At 27.1% G+C, this 24,646-nt stretch overlaps 1 protein-coding gene across 8 annotated transcripts in view; it reads left to right on the top strand.

The window, feature by feature from the left end:
* The first annotated feature begins 13,937 nt into the window (after positions 1-13,937).
* The window catches only part of GluClalpha (glycine receptor alpha 1), a 143,586-nt gene continuing 132,877 nt past the window's right edge, over positions 13,938-24,646 (top strand). For 2 of the 8 annotated variants that reach the window (XM_065514564.1, XM_065514583.1), the window contains exon 1: positions 13,964-14,346. The gene's annotated coding sequence lies outside the window, so the exon portion shown is untranslated. Of the gene's footprint in view, positions 14,347-24,646 lie in introns of all 8 variants that reach the window. The other 6 variants (XM_065514587.1, XM_065514585.1, XM_065514586.1 and 3 more) reach the window with 6 other exon arrangements.

Genomic DNA, 24,646 nt, shown 5'->3' on the forward strand with positions numbered 1-24,646 from the left:
AATAAGTTTTATATATACAAAATTCATGTCACCAAATTTTACTATGATCAGTCCATAATTAGTCATAGCTCCCATATAAGACCCGCTTCCGAAAATCACTTTAACGTGCATAAATCTCCTAAAAATGTTCATATACACATTAAATTCAACATAAATAACTTTCATACAGACATAAATAACACAACCAAAATTCATGGCGATCGGTCCATAATTATTCATAGCGCCCATATAAGCCCACGTATGAAAATATCTTTAACGAGCATAAATCTCTTAAAAATGTTGGTATTCACATAAAATTCAACATAAATAATTTCCATATAGTCATAAATAACAAAACCAAATTTCATGGCGATCCAATTAGTCATAGCTCCCATCATAGAACTTTTCCGAAAATCATTCACGAAAATAAATTATTGAAATTTTAAAAGAAAAATTATTTTGCTCATTTACTTAGTGTAGGTTATTATATGGTCGTGCTTGACAGACCATACTTTCTTACTTGTTTATTATAATATTAAGCCAATAAAATAAAATTATCTCATGAGATCCAGGATTAAGTTCAGCTGTTTGTACTTTTTATTTTAACCTAGGTCCCATATACATACTTGTCCCTAGGATTTTGAAGAATTTACTATTCCCGGAATTGAGATTTAATGCTAATTATAAGCTCAGACTTGTTTATATACAAGTTTTTAAATACAAAAGTATAAGGATGTTAATTGTTTATATTCTTCTATAGACTTGCTTACGCTTTCAGTGTTGTCCTCGTATTTAATGATTAAATTCATATGCACATTAGGGCTATAGCCAAATTTTGACCCTATCACCAAATGATGTGTTATTTACAATAAAATTTTATTCTGGTCTTTTTGAAATAAAAACCTCACCCATAAAATCCATTTTTTAAGTTATAATCTTTAGAATTTTTTATTAATTTTTTATGTTTTTTATAATAAAAAAAACGGATTTTATCGAGTTACCGCAAATTTTAAATATTGTTTCTAGGCAGGTTTATATATTGATAAAAGAAACTATTTACATTTTCTGAATAAATGAACATAAAAAATTATCTCCAAATTTCACCGCGTTTTGTGGGTAAACATTTTTGACTACAGCGAAAAATAATACGCCCCATTTTTTTAAATAACTTTCAATGGTCTATTCGACTATGCTAGGGTCCATTTTGATATTTGCAAAAAAAGCTAAAAAAAAGTTATAGCCCTAATGCAAATACAAATTTATGTACATTTTTTAGTTATGCATATAAAAATATATAAAGCTCATATGCCACTTTCAATTAACTTTCATTAAAAACTTAATGCCTTCTTTGAATGTTCAAGATTTGACTCAAATGACTCTCGTTTCCATAGTGACCTTAAATAAGGAGGAAGAAAACCAAACGATTTATAACATAGACTTGAAAAGAAAAAAATAACCTTCAGTCATTCAGTTTCTTTTAAAAAGCCTGTTAATTATTTAAACATGAAATTAAATTTTTTCTATTTAAAATGAATGAATATAAATGTCAAAACTCCCTTGACATAAAACACACACTTACGCATAATAATTAGCTGCAGTGTAGATACAGGTACAAACAAACAAACACACTTCCTATGGATGTGTCAGAAGCTAAAAGGCCTAACTCTACAAAATAAAAATTAGAGTAAATTAGTGATGTTTGAAAAATTGATTCCTAAAACGGTTGCAGTCACTCCACATAAATTAAATTAAATAACAGAGGAACAAAATAATTTTCAATTAGATAGTAATATAACAAAATTGATAAATTTTTGAAAAGTGGAGTTAGGCCTTTTAGCTTTTGACACATCCATATATACATAAGATTGTATAGGTGACTTGTATGTATGTTTGAGTGTGAGTTACATACAACATTTAAAAGCACTCTATTTTCATATTTTCAACAACAGTGAAAAAAGCTTAACATTTACACGTATGTATTTTATTAAATGCTAAGCTAATTAAATCATAATTGAGAATATATAATGATAATGTAACGTCATAATTAATTATGAGATGGGGAAAATATAAAAAAGAAACGTTACCTACTTCGACAGACAAACACTCTAATGCATTGGTACTTTTATAGAGAATTATCTAAAAAAACGAAAGCTTTTTAACTCATGCAATTCGAAAGAGAAGAGAAGGCGCAGTAGGAGAAACAAAAACAACATTTGCATTTAAATAAATATTAATCAAACAATGCATCATATGTTTATAAAGAATAATTTACAAAAAAAAAATATATAAAATACAAAAGAGCATGAGAAAATGTGTTCAATCACACAGAGAATAAGAAATCAGAGTACGATGCATAAATGGGTTCAAAACAAATAAAGCTTTGAAGATAAACAATGAAAAGGATTCATTATTTGTAAGTGTGGAAGTGTATATATGTGTGTGTGTAAGTGTGTGTAACGGTATTTGTCAGTAAGAGAAAGAGAGTAAATTTAGATTTAGTACTAAAAGAAAACTTTTTGCCATTGTTTGTTCATGCTTTTTTTAGTATTTGGATGCTGTGAGCAAAGAACCAAATAATTTTATATGCTGCACATTGATTTTCAGTCAGGTGGAGACAGTTGACGTGTACGGTTGTTAATCAAACGGCTCAAGTGTTTAAGTGTTAAAGTTTGTGCAAAAGAAAAAAAATTCCTATAGTGAAAAAAATTAATTTTTGAAATAAGGAAGAATTTCTATTCTTTACAACATTATTTAATAAATTAATGAAAAAGTACCAAAACATATAAATGAAAATCATAAATAGCTGCTAGAAATCCTTTTTAAAATCTAACATTTACTTGAGAAAAAAATTTCAGACAAGGAAAAATTATAAAAAAAATCACATCCTTTTGTTAACATCTATTTGCAAGAAGCTAGAAAAAAGGTAGTATACCAAAGTAAATGCTTATACCAAGAAAATTTTGTTAAGAAAAAAGAAAATCTAAAGCTTTTTTTGCTATTTTTTGATGGCATAAGTTTTAATGAATACATGTACTCACCACACCCTGATCCTGTTTAACATAAAAATAACACCAATACTTGTAACAAAAAATATATAATATGTAGTTGCATATACATATACACAAAATATATACATATATTCATCTGTATAAAGTAAAACAAATACGTGAGCATAACTATTTTAAAAGAAACCCATATTAAAAGAGAGTAAAAGCGCAGAGTGAAATCAAGAGAGCAACACAGATATAATACAAAATGCTTGAAAAGTAAAAAAAAATCAACAAAATAAAAACGGGAATAAAAATAAAAAGGATATAAAAGCAAACGAGTAAAAATAAAACACACGCACACAAATTAACAAAAACAAGTAATACGAGCAAGTAACTGTGTGTGTGGGTATGTGACTGTGTGCTCAAACTGTGTCTGTGTGTACATAAATATGTGTGGGGATGTGTTAAAAGTTTTTATGCTTCTTTTTCGTTGTTGTTGTTGTTGTTTTTCTTCTTCTTGATGTGTTTTTTAGTGAAGCATACTTTACAGAGATTTCAAGCCATAAAATCCTGTTGGTTTTTCTACTCATCGTTGTCGTCATCTTCGTCAACGATGTTGCTGCTGTTTTTGTTTTTATTACTTTAGTTTTTTGTTATTGTTGGTTGTAAACTTCAAAAAAAGCTGCTGCTGTGAAATTTATTACGCATCGTAAGCTCGTTAGGACAAGACGTTAAGAGTTAAAAGGACTCACATAAAAAAAAATATTTTTAATTTTTTCCAATTGAAATGACTTAAGAGTGGGGGAAAATCAAACAAAGCAATCTAGTAAACAAAGGAACTGTAGTTTCAAGAAAACTTAATGAACACTTTAATGAAATTCAAAAAGTAAATGTTTTATTTAGTGATAAACTATTGCAAGTTTTTGAAAACAAGTGGAATTTATTAAATATATACTTAAAACTAAAAAAAAATTGGGTATACAAATTTTAAAAAAGTAATGAAAATTGAAATCAGTTAAAAAAGTATTAATTTAATCAGCTGTGTAAAAAATACTGAATTACATTTGATTGCTGCAAACAAATTAACTGCAACTTCCTGCATATCAAAATGTTTGTTTAGAAAGAATTGGTTTTAAATTAAGAGAATTGTATAAAAATTGTGTTGAAGTGATATTTCATTTGACATTTAAATTTCGTCAGAAATTAATTATTATTTTTTTTATTTTAATTAAAGTTTCGAAATATTTAAAAAATTTACTGCAAACTTTAAAAAATTATTCACATGGTGCTGAATCGTAAGTTTTTAATCAAAAATTTCTTTCTAGGATATTAAGCTAGTAAAAATCCATACTTTAAGGATCGTATGTCTATAACATAAATTTGAATACATAGTAAATGACATAAAGCTCAGTTATACCCTCCACTGCCAATCGTTTGTCAATCCGGGTGTAGCACTCAGAAATGTTCATCTAAATATTCATATATTCTTGATCCTTACTAAATTCTAAGTCAATTTAGCCCCTATGTCAATTTAGCCCTTATGTCATTGTCCTAAGGAGTTTGATATTTAAAATCTTCAGAAAAAAATTTCAGTAGGAACAATGTTACGGACCATAATGTGAGACAGCTTCGCACATATTTCTTGTTTTCCCCAAAACAATTTCCAGCATTGTTACTAGGGTAGTCATTCGAGTATAAATTATTCGAATAATCGGGCAAAAAATATATTTTTTTATTCCAATAGATACAGTTTTTCAATATAGAATAAAAAATTATTCGATTAATCGAATAAATCTATTTTCAAGTAAAAATAAAAATATTGTTTATATTAACAAACATTTGGACAAAAATATTTCCATGAAACATTGAAATTATTTTAGAAACGTCATTCTACATTCCTTTTCCAATAGACTTTGGTTTAACATACCAATGTTTCATAAAATCTCTTATATTATTATTATTATTATTTATATTCTTACATTATATTTTGTATTTTTTATTAATTTTTAAGAAACAAATTATTAAAACTTGTCTGGTTTTATATAAATTTTATTAAATTATTCGAATAATATTTTTTACTCGTTATTCGTTCGTATAATCGAAGAGATTTTAAATATTAACCGATTACTCAAATAATCAAAAAAAATATGAATTTTAATTCGATTAAACTGAAACTCGAATAATTGACAACCCTAATTGTTACTATGGCTTAGTAGGCTGTTGTTGCTATGACTGTTGTTTGTTTTGCACTGTTTAAGAAAAAGAAACAACCCAAATGTACTAAGTCCATTTTCACAAAACTTTCAAAAATCGTTTTTCATTATATATTTAATGGCATAGTTATACTCTATTCCATTTGACTGATACAATAATTTAGTTACAATAAATAAACCACAGTATAACAACGAGAAAAATCTTAATTTTAAAGTTTTTTTATGCAAACAGTGCAAGAGTTGTATTAAAATCTCAATTTTCATAAAAAGTGGACTTAGCACGTTTGTACACAGTAATAAACTCATATAATTGTATCGATATCTGAAAAATAATTAACGACCTTAAATCTCTAGAATATTCCAAAATTGTTCAAAGTTTAATATTTGACTGGAATCTGTTATCAAAATGAAATACATATATATCGATAAAAAATAATTCAATGCCTGAAACTTGAAGGCAAATAGATATTTGTATGGAATTTTTCTTAAATTTTATTTTACAAGTATCATTCTCAAGTATTTTTATACTTAATTTTCATAAAAAGCGATAAAAAGTTTCTGATCATCCAATGACCAAAAAAAAAAGACAAAAGAATACTTCAGTTTTGTAAAAGTTTAATTAGAAAATTAGCATATTTTAAAGAACTAAATTCCAAACAAAATATTTATGTATCATTGTAAAGATAGCAATTCAGATTCTGTAATACAGCCACTTTTGTTTCTGCCACTTATGTTGGTTCTAAATAGAAAACCACATATCGCACACCCAGTTCAAAATGACACAACTCAAAATTTTTTATTTTTCAGAAATCGAAAATAAATATATACCAATTGAAACATAATGAAAAACATTAGTGGTTTTTTTAGCCACAGTAAACAACAACAGAATACACTGATATCTTTTGTATAGATAAACAAGTGTAATGTGCATAGTTTAAGCGTAAAATTAATTTTTCGGGTTAATATAACCCGACAAATTAATTTTGAGTTGTGTCACTTTTGAACTGGGTGTGCGAAATTCTTCTATTTATTTTTAATAAAAATTTAGTTAACGCTATTATAAAATTTGCTTGCAGAAAATGAACCACTTGATTGGAAACATATTTTGTATGCAGAACGTATGTCATTGTTTACTTTCAATATCAAATAATAACACAAATATAAATTTAATAATAAAATTTAAACAAATTTAAATATTATTGTTCTTAATGCACAGTTCAACATACAAATTCTTGACTGGGTTGTTTATGTTCAAAATAAATCTATTTTTTATTAGACAATAATATGCATTATAATTGTTTGTGTTGAAATACACTTTAATAAGTATTTCCCAGAAACAAAAATAGACAAAGAATCTCACATCTTTAATGTTTTTGTAAAATTATTGTGTAGATTCGGAATCAAAATGAAAATTATGTATTCTAGTGCCAAATCTTTGTTAATATGTACAATTATGCATATATTTTGATAACATTTACATTAGTGTCAAATAAAATTCGAATCCACATTAAATAAATGTGAAGCTATTATTCGGGGAGAACGCTTTCGAAACATACATGATATTTTCAAAATAAAAAAAAAATATTTCTTTTCTGAGATTATCACCGAGTTTTCAAATATTTTTTGATCTAGTTACTATCAGGCTCCTAACATTCTCAATATTAAAGATTTATTCATCAAAAATTAATAGCAGTGTACATTTTATAGCATATACTTCACGCTTTATTGGTAATATGTATTAAGTATATCAAAATTATTTAACTATTCTAGTTAATTTCTCTACATTTTAAAATATACGAAGGGCTAATATTGAAACAAATTTACTTCAAAGTTTTAAAAAATTGTGAATACATATGAAATTTATGAAAGTACTATTTAAATTTTAAGATCTATTTGTATGTATAAGACTTTACGGAGAGAAAATAAAATTAAAATTCATCAGTATTCAAAAAAAAAAATTTAATAACAGTCGTTTGACTGCTGCTTTCACACGATCTTTATGCAGTTAGTGTTTTTTTGCTTTGTTTACATACCAATAAATTCGTGATTTAATACGATTCATACAATGTCAAATGATTTCATGCAAATTATGATTAGACTATCCCATTCCCTCTCTTCTACAGAAAAATTTGACTGATCTTCTTATTTGTGGTACAATGAAAGTAATTTAGTAATGGATTTTATGATTCATTAAGGATTTACTTCTATGAAAAATTATTTCTTACAGGAATGAATTCAATTCTAAGGAACTATGCTTAAAGCATTCATTATGAATTAATTAATAGGTTTACATTCTTAGTACTTCAAACGTATTGAATTCAATCCTTTAAAAATTCATTCTTTATAGAATTAATTCCATATTTAATCATTTAATTCATATATAATTCAAAACCATTAAAAATAACTTGATACATTTAAATTCGAAACTAATTTGGTTTCATTGATTTTGTAAATAAAATGCAAATTTAATAAACAAAAACATTCAAGCTCAATTTAGATTAGATTTAAAAGAACAAAATTGTAATTCAATTCATTCTTTAAATTACAATTTTGTTCATTTAAATCTAATCCAAATTGTGTTTAAAATTTAAATTCTGAGTTAAAACTTTAGCTTAAATTTAATTAATTTATTCAAAGCTGAGATTTCAATAAATTTCATTATCGAAAACGTGAATTTTTATATTTATAATTTAAAACTATTTATAAAATAAAACGGTACAAATAAAAAAATACAAAAGAACAATATTCCCAATTTTAATCCTGAGTCCTTTAAACTTTCATGACCTATGAAGGTGGTAAGTGACATGTCATTTACAACCTTAATATGGAAATCTGGAATTCCAATCCATGTGTACTTCGATTGACAAGTTGTCGGGAAAGCACCTTTTTATCATTAAAAAACCAAAAAATTTCATCAAGTTTTCCAAATTTCTCTACAAATTATACTAATCAAAATAATAATGGTAACATTTTTAGTAGTATTTAATTCAAATACATAAAAATTATACTTAAATTTAATTTTACATAATTATTTTTTCTATTATTCCAAAAAAGAAGATAACAATCATTTTATATTTGCAGGGCATTTTTAATGAACTTTCAAAATCCCAAAAAAATTGTAAACATTTTCTGAAAACTTTCTCCACTGTGCAACTTTTAAATAGATTACTGAGATCAAACAACAAAAAGAAAAGAAATGCAAATGCAACTACTTTAAATTTTTCAACAAAGATTTACAATTTTAAATGTAACTACAGAATAATTCATTATTTTGTAGTCATTTTCATCAAAACAAATATAAATCAAAACGTGAGGTCGCGAGTTCAACTCACGACTACAATTACAATTGTTTTTAATTTAACTAATTATTTTTAATTAAATTACTACTTATATAAATTAAATAAATGTTAATTAAGTGGATTTTTATTTGTGTTTGAAAATCAGTTGCTAAAGCTGAAGAAAATAACTAGGTCGTGGTATAGTGAGTAAGGCTCTAATTAACAATCAAAACAATTCAAGTTAAAATCGCGAACAAAAATGTCAATTCCATTGAAAAGTGATTCCTTGTACTGAGCGAATTTTAAAAAATCAGAAACAAATTTCATATAAATCTAAGAATTTCAATATTTGTAATTAATCATTTCAAATGAACTATATACATTTATATAGTCACCTAAGGTGCTACACACATACACCTGGATCTCAATTTGATAAATATTAATAATTTTCCTTGTAACAACTTGAGAATTAAGCACAATATAAATTAAACATACATACATAAAATTTCCTTTTAAAATTCATTAATAAAACACAAACCTGAAAAAGGAACAGCCTCGAAATCATGAAATGAAATAAACGAAATAAGAAAACAGATAAATAAAAAACACACAGAAAACTAAGAATAGCACAGCTAAAGAATAAATTGTGAAAAAAGCAGACCAAGAGAGAAAATCTTAATACAACAACTACAACAAGCTAGAAAAAAAGAGCTTAACAAAAACAAATCTTATGAAAATAAAAAAGAAATCTGAAAAAGAGATGTTTTATAGTTGCTTTTTTAGCATTTCCTTTTTGGTCATATTCTACTAACACTCACACTCTGCCACCACAATATAACAGAGTAAAAGGAACCCACAGACACACAGACACTAGGAAAGGAAGAACATAAGAAACGAACATTAAAACGAACTCAAATAAAAAACAGACGAGTGTTTTTTTTTGTTCATCTTTAAAACATGTTTGTATTCAAGAATAATTGCTAAAAATACCTAAAAGCAGGCTACGGTTTCAACAACTTCTCTTTTGTCTTACTATCTGCTTCTTTAAATATAAAAATAAAACTGCTGCCAGCATCCCCTTAATTATATTAACGATACCATATTATTGTTATTATTTATTTTTTCCTTTTAAAGATAAAAATAAAAAAACACAGTCTGCTTGAAATACTTTTATTCTTGGCGTTTTTTTCATCTTGCTCTCTCTTCTTGTGCCACAAAAAGATGAAAATAACTAAATAAAAAGGTTTCTTTGAGTCTGTAGTTGGAACTCAATAAAAACTAACAGCCAACATCAGCAACAACAAAAGTAAAAAAGCAGCCAAAAACACTTACAATCATGTTTTATAAAAACTAGGATACTGTGTCATTCATTTCTACCAGTATTGATATAAAACGGATGTACGAGTAAATGACCGGAAACTAACATTGTTATGTCCATGAAGCTAAACTCGCACACTTATACACATTGAAATAAAACAACAACCAACAAAAAAAATACAAAACTGATAAAATGAATTAAGTGTACACATTAATTTCAGTGAAAATACAATATAAAGAAACAAATAATCATGAAGAGCGAAGAATAGAGGAAGCTAAAAAAATAAATTTGATTAAATTAATTTGTATTTTAGAAAGGATGAAAAAAGCACTGAACAAAAACTTTAATATACACAATTAACATATATTTAAATAGAAAACAAAGGAAATGCATTTGTGAATTTCTTTTGTTAGTACTATGTGGAAACACAAAAAGGATAATGTTTAAGTTCTTTTGGAAGAACATTTGTTATGTAAAAAGAACTAATTCCTTCGGAATACATTTCATTTTAGTATCGAGACCAGATACAGTCCTTTGTCTCACAGTGGGGCAGAATCAAAATATTCAGACATGCACAATTTTGAAACGCTTACGAATTTTTGTCTATAGTTTCATACTTTAATTATAGCTAGACTTGACTAAATTTACTAAAATACCTAGTTTTCTGTGTAGGAATAATTACGCTATGTGTAATTTTTTAAGTCATGGAAATATAACCGTATACGGACACGCGAACATATAAAATAAAATAGAAATAATTTTTTTTGAAGATGCTTAAAAGTATGCTTTAGTTTATAATAATTTAATAGTTAAACTTAATTCCTTTAGTTTTTTCTTACAAACTTATATTGACCTACCTAAACGGTGTTAAGAATCATTCCTAGGATGATCATATGTTCTAGAAAGTTGTTTATTGAGATCTTAGGTACATTTTTGTAGTTGATTATTTCCTTTAATTTTTAACGGTTTGGACCTGAACAGGGGAAAAAGGAAAACAAATCTATTTTTGATTTTATATGTTCACAATTTTTGTTGTTATGATACTGTGTTATGATACTGCAAATTCATATACAGCTGCGGTCGAAATAATAGCAGCACGACATTCATATTGTTATATATAATATTGCATAAAAACTGTTAAATTAATTTTCATTGTTTTTGTATAAATTTATACTTAATTCAATAAACTTCCAAACATTCAAAATAATTTTGAAAATTAGTCGCACATTTTAAAGAAAAACTACATAATATATATAATAATAATAATAATAATAATAATAATAACAATAATAATAATAATAAAAATATAATACCTAAGAAATTCATTAGTCAAAAAAATAGCACCAAGATAAAAATCGATTAAAATAAACAAAAATTAACCAGGACAAAATTTAATTTGGTAACAATTATTATGGTTTATTAAAAGTAAAATATTTTTGTCTTTTGTTTTCGTATTTTTTGGTTTCCTTTTATCTTTTTTGTGACTCTTGGCCATCTATTTTTATAAAATTCTGTTTGGGGATATCGCATCCTGTTCCACGGCCTTTACCTTTTACCTTGAAACCCAAATTTATATCAATTTATCATTCCTAAAGTCATAATTTATTTGATTTATATCTGTGTGGGCCAATAATGTTATGATTAAAAGCAATAAGTAGTTTCGCAACCTAAATATTTTTATTTCAACACAATGTTTTTTAAAACCATTTCTAAATATCTATAAATAGTTTTATTCTGAATTAAGCTAAATTGTATGTTCAGAAATCATAATTATTTAAACTAGAAATTAGAAAATTAAATTCATATTTTTGTTTTTAGTTTTATTAATTTCGATATACAGTACGAGACACAAATGTATAAATAAATTTGGAAATATCTATAATTTGAATTTTTATGCTCAACATTTACCAATCTGACAATATTTTTTACACAATATGAAGATCATGATTAGTAAAGTATAGCAATACAAAAAAATGAATGTGAAGTAATGGCATTTAAATACCAGGATATCAAAAAGTTAAAAACTGAATTACACAATTTTGTCGCATTTTCTTTAAAGTTAAATAAACTTGTTATTATTATTTAGAAAAAGAACAATTTTAATCAATTTCATTAATGACAGTTAGTTAAAACATGTTACTACTTAACAATTTACAATTCTTTAAGGAATATTGAATATGAAGATGATTATCACCGAAGTTGCAAATTCTGTTACCGAGCAGCTGAAAAATGGTATCTCCTATCGAAAAATATCCACCAAATTCAATATTTCTTTTAATCTGTTGAGAACATAGCGACTATATGTGGTTTGGATTTCCAGCACCAATTTGTGGACGGAATTCAATTCTATTGTTAAAAGATGGTCTCACTGTATAACGTCTAGTTGCATCAGGAGAAGAAAATAGTCCCCGTGAGGTACAACCAAAACTATCTTCATGCTACCAAATTAAGATTTCAAAACATGCATCTCTTAGAGAAATCAAAAGATGTGGTTTTTATGCAATAAATATTGTTAAAAAACCTCGTTTAACTGAAAGACACAAGTCTCTTCGACTAACATTTGTAAATTTTTTTAAGAAATGGACCTTTGATGATTGGGAAAAAGTTATCTGTACAGATGAATCGAAAATTAACCATTTTGGAACTGATGGACCAAAATATGACTACCAAAAACGAAATGCGCCATTAAAAGACCGTGATTTTATGACGACTATGAAATATGGTGGTGGAATATTGCCATTTTGTGGTTGTTTTTCTGCGAAAGGTGTAGGAAAACTTCATAAAATTGGTAGTAATATGAATGCAGAAATGTATATAGACATTATCAAGACAACAGATGTGGATAGTCTGAATGATTGGCGTGGACAAATTGAAAACACTGTGATACTACAAGATAACGACAACAAACATAAGTCTAAAAAGACCCTTAATTTTTTAAAAACCGCCAAAATTACATTGCTAGATTGACTCCCACAATCTCAGAATTTAAATCCGATTGAGAATTTGGTGCGAATTCTAAAACGTCGCGTTTATAATTATCAAAATGCATTTAGAAACACAACTCAGCTCTAGGTGCGCTCCCATGATATCTAGGGATCTATAATGCAAGAAGAGTGTCGCAAACTGGTGAAGAGTATGCCCTCCAGAATTCAGGCTGTCATTGACGCGAAAGCAGGTTATTCGAAGTACTAAAAAAGTTACTTTAGTAATCTGCGCCAAAAGTGTGTAAATGGGTTGCTGTTATTTTTTTTAGATTACTGGAGTATAATTAAGGAAATATTTTATTTATTTAGTCCTAAAATATCCTTAATAAATATTGTTTAAAAAAACACAAAACGTTTCTTTATAAACATTGCACTTTAAAAATGGTGTCACAAAGTGTAAATATATGACCATCATTTACACATTTTTGTCTCACACTGTACATAAATAGATTCAAATTATAATTTTATGGCGATTTTTTTAAAAGGAAAACATAAATATTCCATATTTTTTCAACAATTTCTTACGATGGTGCTATTATTTTGACTGCACAAAATCTGGGTATTTTTCAAAAATACAATATAATTGATTGAAAGGTGAACATTTCTTAAAGAAAACTTTACTCATAGAAGAAAAAGAGATTATTTAACGATCTTATATTATATTTAATTAAAATTACTATGGAAATAAAAATATTTCCCATGGTAATTGCTTTATTTTGACCGGCACTGTAAGTCCAAGTTCTATATTTTTTTTCATTTATTTTTTAATGTTAAATATACGAAATTTCAAACTAAGTTAAAGACAAGTGAGTGATTTGTCTCTTAAAATTGCATGAGTCCGGAAGGTATTGCCAGTTGGAAATATGTAACGCTTCATATGTATAGCATACTTTTAGGCCTAATATATAAACTGGTATTTTGAAAATTTTTTTAAATAAAATCTTTGGAGAATTCATAAAAACTTTATAAAAAAACTATATAATATTTCATGGACAACAAATTTATAATTTATGTTCTTTTTTTCATGTGAACAAATTTAAATTTACAAATTACAATGTATTGCTAATAATTGTCCTAATAAGTTTCTTTAATTTAATCAAGTGTGTGTATTTGAAACAGTTAGAACGACAACATCAGCAAGAATTATCATTATATATAATGGTCCCCCAGACTATACAACAACAATTACAACAACAAGTAATTAAAATCAAACAATTCAATTAAAATTGTGTACAAGAATCTTCATCATCGTTCAGCATTGATATTTTAAAATTGTTATATATAAAAAAAACCTCTGCAAAAAGTGAATCAATTCAACTACACTCGTACATGTATAAATTAACATTTTTCACAACAATTATTAAGCAAAACAAAATATAAGGGGTCGAATTTGATAAACTTACAAAAACAAAAATAAAAAATCACACAAGAATAAATACTAATTGTAACAGTGTCATCATCAATGTCACCAACATCTATCGACAACAGCAGCGTCCTCGACAACATCACCAGCAGCAGTAAGCTGTGTAAATAAAAGAAATTAAATCGAAATTATAGAGGGCAATTAAAAAGCGTTTAATTAAGGTAAGTTCTCATAGTTGTAAATTCAACTAAAATAATGCCTGTTTTAAATCTTATTTTTGGTTGGGGAGGAGAGAAACCAAAATCACAAAATTCCCATCATTGCAAAATGTGCGGTTAAATTTATGTCACTTACATTACGTTTAAATTACATATTTGACAAAACTTTAATACCACGAATTATTTATGGGCAATATGTTACATTTAATTTATATTGCTTCAACATTGACATCATTTATTTTAAAAGACACCAACTACAATGTACCAGTACGATGAATGAAGTCTTTAAATTTTCAATTCTATTTAATTTTGATTTGTTTCTAGTCTATGTATTTCATTTGAAAACCACAATTTTGCAGTTTGTGGTAGAATTGTTATGTGCCTAGGGATGTGTTGCTTGCTGCCAATGGTGTGCCAGTGAATAAATAGTGAGGTGGGTCGAGCGGGTGAGCGGTTGCATGTGAGAATATAAAATACCTTTAAATGCCTGTTGTGTACCCAAGAATGTTGAGTATTTCGTTTATGTTTGCGGTGATTAGAAAATTCATGTGATTCCCTAATAAAAGTGGGTGAATAGGATTTTATAGTAACAGAGTAATGTATGAAGAATAGCACAAAATTAATATATACTTTTTCTATAAGATTCCAAAATATTTTCTGAGTAATTCATTTCCAAACCTACTAAATATTTGAAAACATAAAAAGTTTTGATAAATCGAACAATTCATAATTATTTTGAACAGTTTTCAATAATTTCACGAAACTTGTGTAATTTGGGATACATTTTTTTGTAGGTAACAGTGCAACTATTTTTGAGGTAACAGTCCAACTATTGGATTTTTGATTAAAATACAGTAAAGGTTTATGTATTGTTAAGAATTGTAAATTACTTGATTTTAATTTGGATCGAATAATTGATTATAACTCAATGATCACTAAATTTTTTTAACTTGATCTTAATTTAAAACATATTTAACAACCAAATTTTCTGAGAGGACGTTAATATGGGGTCCATGATATTCCCTAGGAGAATTCATTGACCGATTTTAACTAACTGTAATAGGCTTCATTCTTGGACCAAAACATAAATTGCGACATGTACTTTAACCATATGGTTTATATAATAATACAACATGCTGACGGGCGGACGGGCAACGTTTATTCAAAAAGTATTTCTGACCTTTATTATTGCTGTACCTTAAGGTTACGGACCTTAAACTTTTGTAGAGAAATAGATTTCATAGAAAAACCTTAAAATCTATTTATTTATGGGAGCAAAAATAATTTTTTCGACCTTACCTGTTCCAAATTTTGTACGCAGATTATTTATGGTCATAAAAAAATTTAAATTCGCTTTGGTTTGTCTTGTATCGATGTTCAAAATTCATTCATTTTATATAAGAATGCTGTAAAATAATATTGGTCTCATAGTAATGCTTAATGTATTCAAATTATTTGATTTTGCTCTTGTTCAAATAAAACGAATACGAAATTTTAACTTGTTCGAATAATTCGATCACACGTTTAAAATTAATCGAATTATTCAAATAATTAAATTTTTTTATTAAAAAGTAAAGAATGAAGTTTTGATGTGTTTTTTTAATATTTTATTGTTAAAGAAAAATCAAAAATAACCTTAAAGTTAACAATTCAAGTATTGATAATGTTAAAAAACATTCGAAGATAACTTTGTTGAGATATCCTTCGTTCAAGGACGATTTTCTATGCTATATCCTGTTTTGATAAGAAGCAGATTTCTAGATAAATGTTAGCTTTAATATGAGATAAAATCTGACTAACAGTTCAAAAGTATTTAAAATTTTTCTTTAGTTATTTTGCATGCATATAAAAACCAAACTAAAGCGAATTTCGAAATTCTGCAGAACATTAAATTTTGTATAGCCATAGAAAGGATTTAGAAGAGTAAATGTTCAAAATTATTATTTTTTTTTTTATTTTTTCTTTTCGTCGCATATTTCATTGTCGATAACAAAGCATATGAATGAGAATTTAAGTGTAAAAAATGATCGTTGCAACAGTTACTGGCATAACACTACTTATTTATGATGCATATTTTTTACACTTGTGCGTTCTATTATAGTTCACTCTGTATAATAAAAGCTTTATAAATTTAAAAATTCATACATATTTTAAATGTTCACTTATGGTTGACATTAAATGTACATGATTTGAAAGTAGCTATCTTTATTATAAATAGCAACACATGTACGTTTATTTGTATTGACATACAAATGTACATATGGATATGTATAGGACTAAATACTTATACGAACCTTGTGGCAAATTTATATGAATTAAACACGACAACGTTGGCACTATAATTTTATTGTTGCAGGAGGGTAATTCACTAAATGTTTAGGAAAGTTAACTTTTTATTATCATTTAATCAGCGGCATTAAATGGGACTTTTATTTGTATAAAATCAACAATTAAATGTTGAATGTTTGTATTCGTAAACTTGCAGAAAAAATTTCGAATTTTTGCCAGTTAGCGCTTTTTGGAAAAACTACAGCTTTTCAATTTAATATAATTTTAATGCAATTTTGTTCAAATGTCAATATTGTTTATAAGTACATATAATTTTTTTATTGTTTTCACAAAATTTCATAAAAAAAAATTAATTGATTTTTTTTTGCAGAATACTTAGCATTTTCAGATACTAAAACCCATTCTGAATTCTTGCTTACTATTCTGCCTTATAAGTAGTTAAATTAGTTATTCACTTAAGGACCATTCATTATTTGCCAGAAGCAAATTACTATAAAAATTAAGCCTTTTTGCTATTTAAAGTGTACAGGTATGTGCATATAAAATTTAATCTGATTTGTCTAAATGTAACTGACTTTCTGTCTGTCTATCGAAACCTCTTCCTCCGCCCACATGTAAATGGTTTCAAACTTAACAATTGTTTTGCATGTATTAGAACAACTAAATAAAATAGAAATAACACGAATCAGGAATCACTAACCAGATTGTATACATGCATGCAAACAATATATTTATATGTAAATATCTTTATAGGGTGAACCACACACGGTGCGATTGTATCTAGTGGTTTGTTTATTTATTTCCATTTATAAACTAAAAATTACAACGTATGTATATATATGTAGCTAAATACTCGTTTGTATTTTGTTTATGTAAATTATGGTCCTATAAAAATAACCACATGATTGCATGCGTCTACTTAGAAAATGAAATTTATTTAGAATATTAAATCTAAAAATGAAAATTATAGATACGTATTCTAAAAATATTTTTATACTAATAACAAGTGGTTGCACATACAGTTGCATTTGAGACAGAGTCCTTGATTGAAAATGCATGTCAAAATACGCAGAAATTTTCTAATGAATTCCTAATTTTACTTAAATTTTATATTCAGTTCTCATTTAATTAAAAACACTTTAATATATTTCAATATAACATCTTTGTTTGATGAATGACTTGTTCCAAATATTAGTGGAGGTTTTAAACCCCATTTTGGATACAGTAGAAATGAAACCATTTTGCTGATTTTGGTGAAACTACCTAAAAACTTCACAACTTAATAAGCTAAATTATAATATAACAAGTAAGAGAGCTATATTAGGCTGTGCCGAATCTTATATACCCTTCACCAAATTATACTTCAAAATACAAATTTTAAATATTTTTAGCTAAACAAAATTTACTTTTTTTCCAAAGTTGTTTTTTTGATTTTGTGGAAAATTTTTTTTTTCGATTTGTTATTTTAAATATTTTTTTTTTAAATTTAAAAAAAAAATTTTGGGTTTTTTAAGTTTTTTTTTTGGTGAAAGAAAAAGTTCGAGTTAAAAAATATTTTGTCCGATTTTGACCCATTGTAGGTCCAACTTACTATGGTCTTATATTCGTCGTTGCAAAGGCCTTTGAAATATCTATCATTAGATATCCATATTAATGACTTAGTAATACAGATATACATAGGTCAAAAATATATCAAAAATCGAATTTGTCCTGGTTTTTTCCTCATATCTCAGCCATTTGTGGACCGATTTTGCTGATTTTAAATAGGAAACTTCTCGAAAGCATGTCTGACACGCTATCTTTAAGGATTCAGAATATATATACTTTTTAGGGTCGGAAAATTATATTGTGGAAATTACAAACGGAATGACAAACTTATATATACCCTATTTGACCACAATATTCCCTCATCTGTTCAAAGCGATGATGACGATGTTTTCGAAATACAAATGGAATAAAATTTTAAAAACGAATTAGAATGTATTCAATTAATATTGAAAAAGAAAACCCTAAACATTTAAAATCAAATGCTGATAGTCGTTTTAAACGGGAATTAGCTATATTTGTAAAAAATAGTAAAAAATTGAGATTGTACTTATAATGCTTTACTAACGATATACTAACGCCTGTTTAAAGCGTTAGAGTTTTCTTGGTGTCTGGAAACTTTGCCACTAAAATAAAAAACCTTCAAATGACTTTTTGAATGCATTAGTTATGTTGACAATTCAATTTTTTAAAAAAAATAGTTCTATGACATTATTTCTATGAAATAATAGCTGTATTCACAATGTATAGTACTTTCTCTAGTAAATTATTAAACTTTATGACACTTAATTGCTCTTTTACCCTATTACCAGGACAAGAGCTCTTCATCATGAACACTGCTAATATTTAATTTTATAGTAACAAAAGATCTCCAAATATTTTAACCAACTTTTTTTTTGTTTTATGTTAGAACAATTGAATTGTAATGTATTGTTTTTCTTTTTTTTCAATAAAATGACACAAGTTTGTAAAATAATTTTTACTTATTTTTCTAGTTGAAAAAAATTTGCCGGGATTTCCGGGAAATGAAATTTTTCATTCCTGTTTCCCGGGAAACCACATACCCTAGCCACAACAGAAAAAGTTAGTCATTTAGATAGCATCATTTGATTAATAATAAGTTCGGTTGTCACAATCAAAACTATTTTCTCTGCGTGACAAAAACAGAAATACTTATATTAAGGAGTGAGATCGAAAAATTCTTAACATACATATATGTTTATAAAAAAGAAACCACTAAACTTACAGCTTTAATTTTTTTTTTATTTGATTGAAATTATTATTACAATTTACAAAAAAAATTATTTTTATAGTTTTAATCACTAGTGATGAAATTTTGAACCTTTTTCGGAAACCCTTCCATTAACGTTTTTATAGTGCTTTCTGTCACTTTGCTCGAACATGTAGTCCATCTCCGTTTAAAATCTACCACACTTTTGGACACCTTTTTTGTACTCTTCAATTCTCTTTTAACAAGAGCCCAATATCTCTCCACTGGCCTTAGCTCCGGGCAGTTTGGAGGATTTGCCTCTCTTGGTACAAATACCACATTATTGTTCTTGTACCACTCAAGGGATTGTTTGCCATAGTGATAGGATGCCAAGTCAGGCCAAAAATAAGTGGACACATTATGAAGTCTTATGAATGGAAGCAGCCTTTTTTGTAAACATTCCTTGATGTAAATTTCGGTATTTATAGAGCCCGTTGTAACAAATGAGTGGCTTCTTTTGCCGCAACTGCATATTGCTTGCCATACCAAGAACTTTCTGGGAAATTTTGTCTGCTTTTGGGTCCTAAACTTTTCTTCAACATTCCCTCGAGCATCAGCAACATAAAATTTTTGACCTGGAAGTTGCGAAAAATCTGCCAGAACATACGTTTCGTCATCCATTATGCAGCAAGAATATTTTTTTATAAAACTTGACTTCAATTTCCGTGCTCTGTTTTTGGCCTCTAAATTTTTAGTAGCGTTCCTGTCAGGAACTTTTTGAGCCTTGTATGTTTTTAAATCTGCATTAGCTTTAACTTTTCGTACCAAATAGTCCGAGCACTGAGCTAACCGGGCTGCTTTCCTACCGGATGTGTTGGGAGCTCTTTTGAAAATGCGTTCTATTTTTTTGGCTTTAGAAACATCATGTGGACCATTCCTTCTACCTGAACCAGGTTTTCTATCAACTGACAAGTTCTCCCGGTACTGTTTAATAACATTGGAAACAGTTTGACGGCAGACCTTTGTATGCTTGGCCAACTTTTTGTAAGACCAAGTTGGGTTTTGTTGAAAATATTTAATAATTTCAGTACGCACTTTTTTCTGGTCACTCATTTTAATCAGATTAACAAAAAAATTAATATAATTGACATTACACATAATAACTGACATGTTTTTCAAAGGTAACTTGATCAAAAAAAAATTCAAATAATACTTGGGTTAAAAAATGTAATGAAAAACGTGTGTTAAGAATTTTTCGATCTCACTCCTTATGTTCACATTTGCAGAGTTAATCATCTCAAACGTGATTAAGCTCTAATCACTTCAAAATCGAGATGATTATCCATACATTTAAATGATTTGTTAATCACTTCAAATTGACATGATTAAATCTTAATCACTTCATTAATCACGTAGGATCAACTGAACATACCTCAAACTGATGATGATGTAGCATCGGCCACCTTTTAGTGTAGTACCGATAAATAAATTTTGACAAAAGTTTTTTTTTTCCTTAAAAAACCTTAAATAATTCATCAATGTTCACAATTTCATAATTAAAAAGTTTAAAATAATCTGCTGGTATCTTTAATAAAGTATTTATTTCCATATTTAATGCCTTAAAGAAATATAAATTTGTTTGTTGTTTTTTATTTGTCAACTTAATCATTTTAGTGTCAACTTAATCATCTCAAATGTAATGTGAACGGCTTTGATTAACATAATCAAAATTTTGCTTAAACGCGTTTAAAAGCCCAAGTGTGAACATAGCATTATTTATAAAAATAGGAAAATAAACTTTTCTGGTAGGTCGACTTAATGGAAATTGAAATTTAAAGTTCATAATGGAATTATTAAGATGCTTAATATCAAAAGTTGAAGGTTTACATTTGACTGAAAATAAAAACAATTTACCCCCAGTAACACGTCAGGTTATGTTTTAACTAAAAGTTATACTGACAGTTTTCATACAAAAATAATTTTAACCGACAGTATAACTATTAGTTATTATTAGATTAAAATTGTGACAACTCTTTATTTATTCAAATTTACACAACAACAGTTTAAATAGTCACTTTGAGTTTTATACAAATTCACGTTTATAATTCACTATAATACACACACTTAAAATACACAATAATGCAGTTGATGTTAACTCTAACAGCGCATACGATAAACTTACGACGACTACAACCGCTACCACCCTTTATACGCAGCGCCATCTTCCTCCCAGTAGCTTCATGAAAGTTCTAACGGACAAAAATAGAAGGTTATGTTTCTTGAGCTTTCGGCAGCCTTAACCTCCTGTCTATACCTGATAAATTTTTATCATGATAATCATCAAAATGATTGTCAAGATAAAAAATTATCAGGTATAGGTTCCATTTATTGGAATTATTGCTGATAAATTACACTGTGCTAGTTGAAAAAACTGTCAAGCGGGGCACCCGGTGGGTTAAGTTAATTCGGGTATGCTAACCGTTTTTTTAGGTTAGCTCGTATTTTCGAGATATACCGTTATTTCGAAAATGGAGCAGGTTGCACAACATATATTCGCGTAACTCAAAAACGGTTTAGTTTATTGAACAAACTGAAAAAAACAAAATTCCGGAAAATTACCTTTAGGTAAGGCTTGACACGTTTTTAATCTTCGCGGTCATTTTAGAAATATAAATTTTTTTTTAGAAAAATTTTTTGTTTTTAAAACGGCATTAAAAATTGGAAAATGCATATACGCTCTTTTCTTGCTAAAATCGTTAAATTCAAATTTATGTGATTGATTGAATTGTGCATTATCGTAGCAATATGTATTATGATTTGAAAAAGTCCTCTTTCAAAATGAATTACGAATTAGTTCTAGATTTAACATAGTCGAACCTCTTAAATCTTTTAATAAAAGCTCCTACATAATTGAAGTTTTACCGATTATATGAAAAATTTTACTTGTTTTTGGCTTAATTTCTTATTAAAAAGTTTTACGGGAACGAATATATTTTGTTATTATATCCCGGGAACGGAAAAAGTCCAAGAAATTAGAAACCCTAGCGTGTAATAAACAAATGTTTATGTTCTTGAAATATTTTAGTTAATGGATAAGAATATTGTTTATTTTTATAAAACTAATTAATTAAACATTCAACCAAAGGCGACAAAAACGTTTTGGAAATAAAATTTCAAAAGACATTTTGCGGTTGAATGACATGCAATTTTGCATTTAATAAATTACAATAAAAAAAATATGAAAAATCTAAATGTCTAATAATAAAAATAAATACAAATTCAAATGTTTGTATACAAAACAAAAATTCGAATAGAAATCTGAAATACATATAGACATGTAGTATGTATGAAAATATGTACCTTCTATATGTTCTTTTATGTATAGCAAGTGATATAGAACTTGGCACCTGATGAGTGTTTAGGCGTATTTTTTTATTAATATTTTTTTAAATAATTTTTGATGTCTCGACATTGTTTGCGTATTCTTGATTTATTTTTTTTTATTTTATATTTTTTAATAAAAAACAGCAACTATGTAAATATTTGAATATTAAGTATTTGGGTAGAGAGAAGAATAAAATATGTATAAATAAATATCATTAAACATTTTAATTGCTTTAACTTTAGCTAAAACAATATTTGGTAATGAATGTTTGTTTATTTATTTGTTTATATGTAAAATGTTGTTGTCTTTTCAAAAATATTTCGGCTAATTTTTTGTTGAAAAATTGTTTTATTTTTGTTTATTCAAAAATCGAGCACATAATATTTTTTTTGGCAAAAGTTTAAAAGCCACAACAAAAAAAAAAAATTGTGTATATCAGAGACATCATTAAATTTCAGCCAAAAATTGTCAGTTGTCAATCTGTGTTAAACAAATAAATCTGTTTATTTTACTTTGAACATTGAAATTTTTCTTAACGATTCCATAGCATTAAAATAACAATATTAATCTTCTTTAACAGCTGTTGTTTGGTTTTAGCATTCCTTGAAAGGATGCATTGACATGAGAGTGACGAATAATAAAATATTAAAAATCAATAATTTACAATTTCTACTTTGCTTTAAATGGATGATGCAAGATTCAACCTTCGACATTAAATAACTTTATGTAAAAGCTATGGAAATCAAACTTTGTTTTTATATAGTAAACAGATAGATCTTTCTAGATAAGATGCCGACATAACGATGAAGCACTAAATAACTTATAGATTAATAAGTATATTAGGTATGCTTCATATGTTAAGATATTAAATTTAGAATAATATCTATAAACTTACATATATATAAAATAAATGGACGAGATATACTTTTTCCACCATAATTGTTTTTTTTATAGCCACCTCCAAAAAGATAAGGGTTTATTGATTTCGTCTTTCCATTTGTAACACATCGAAATATTGGCCGTACCCACAAAAGTATATAAACAAATATACAAATATTTTAAAACAAATTGTCCTTCCGTCCAACTTTTAAAAACAATTATAGCAAGAGGAGACTTAGAAATTCGAAATTTGTCACAAGATGTTATTGCTAAAAGTTACTTATATATCGAGCCCTTAGCGCCAAATTATCGTAAGCGACATTTTCTAATTTTTTTTTTATTGCAAAAATTAAAATTGTATGGACCGACTGATGTTTTAGCGTTCTGAGAATATCAAAATTGTTAATAACTTCAAAATTATAGGGGGTAAGATTTTATCGTAAGTCAATGTTTACCTTTTACAGTAAACGAATTTTATCGTAAGCGACACATAGTGGTATAGAAAAAAAAGAAGGAAATAAATCTGTAACTTCTAAATGGTTAGATTGGTTTGAATGAAATTTCGCATGCACAAAGAAGAAGTGCTGTCGAGTTTAGGTTCTGAATGTGGACCTCATGGGCCCATCAGGGGAGCGACCAAGGGCCCTCAAAGTAGGGCACCTCGGGTATGTTACATTTTTAAAACGATCCTATTACTTCGTTTGTGTTCCGATTTCAAAAAAATTACACATATAACATTTTTTCATCGAGCGCTACAAAAGACCTAATCGTAGCTATCAATTACCTCTTATGGCTTAGGAGATATTCGCATTTGAAAATTAATTTTTCAATATTTTTACCCAACCTACTCCAGTTTTTTGATAACAACGTATCCAAATATTTTCCGATTTTCTCCAGTTTTTCTTCATTAGAAAATAGAAAAAGAACTGTTTGAAAATAATGACTAAGTCCAAAGTTATATGCATTTGAATTTAAAAAATTTTAAAAAGCCGATT

The sequence above is a fragment of the Calliphora vicina genome, chromosome 1 (genome assembly GCF_958450345.1).
Source record: "Calliphora vicina chromosome 1, idCalVici1.1, whole genome shotgun sequence".
Taxonomy (NCBI): domain Eukaryota; kingdom Metazoa; phylum Arthropoda; class Insecta; order Diptera; family Calliphoridae; genus Calliphora; species Calliphora vicina.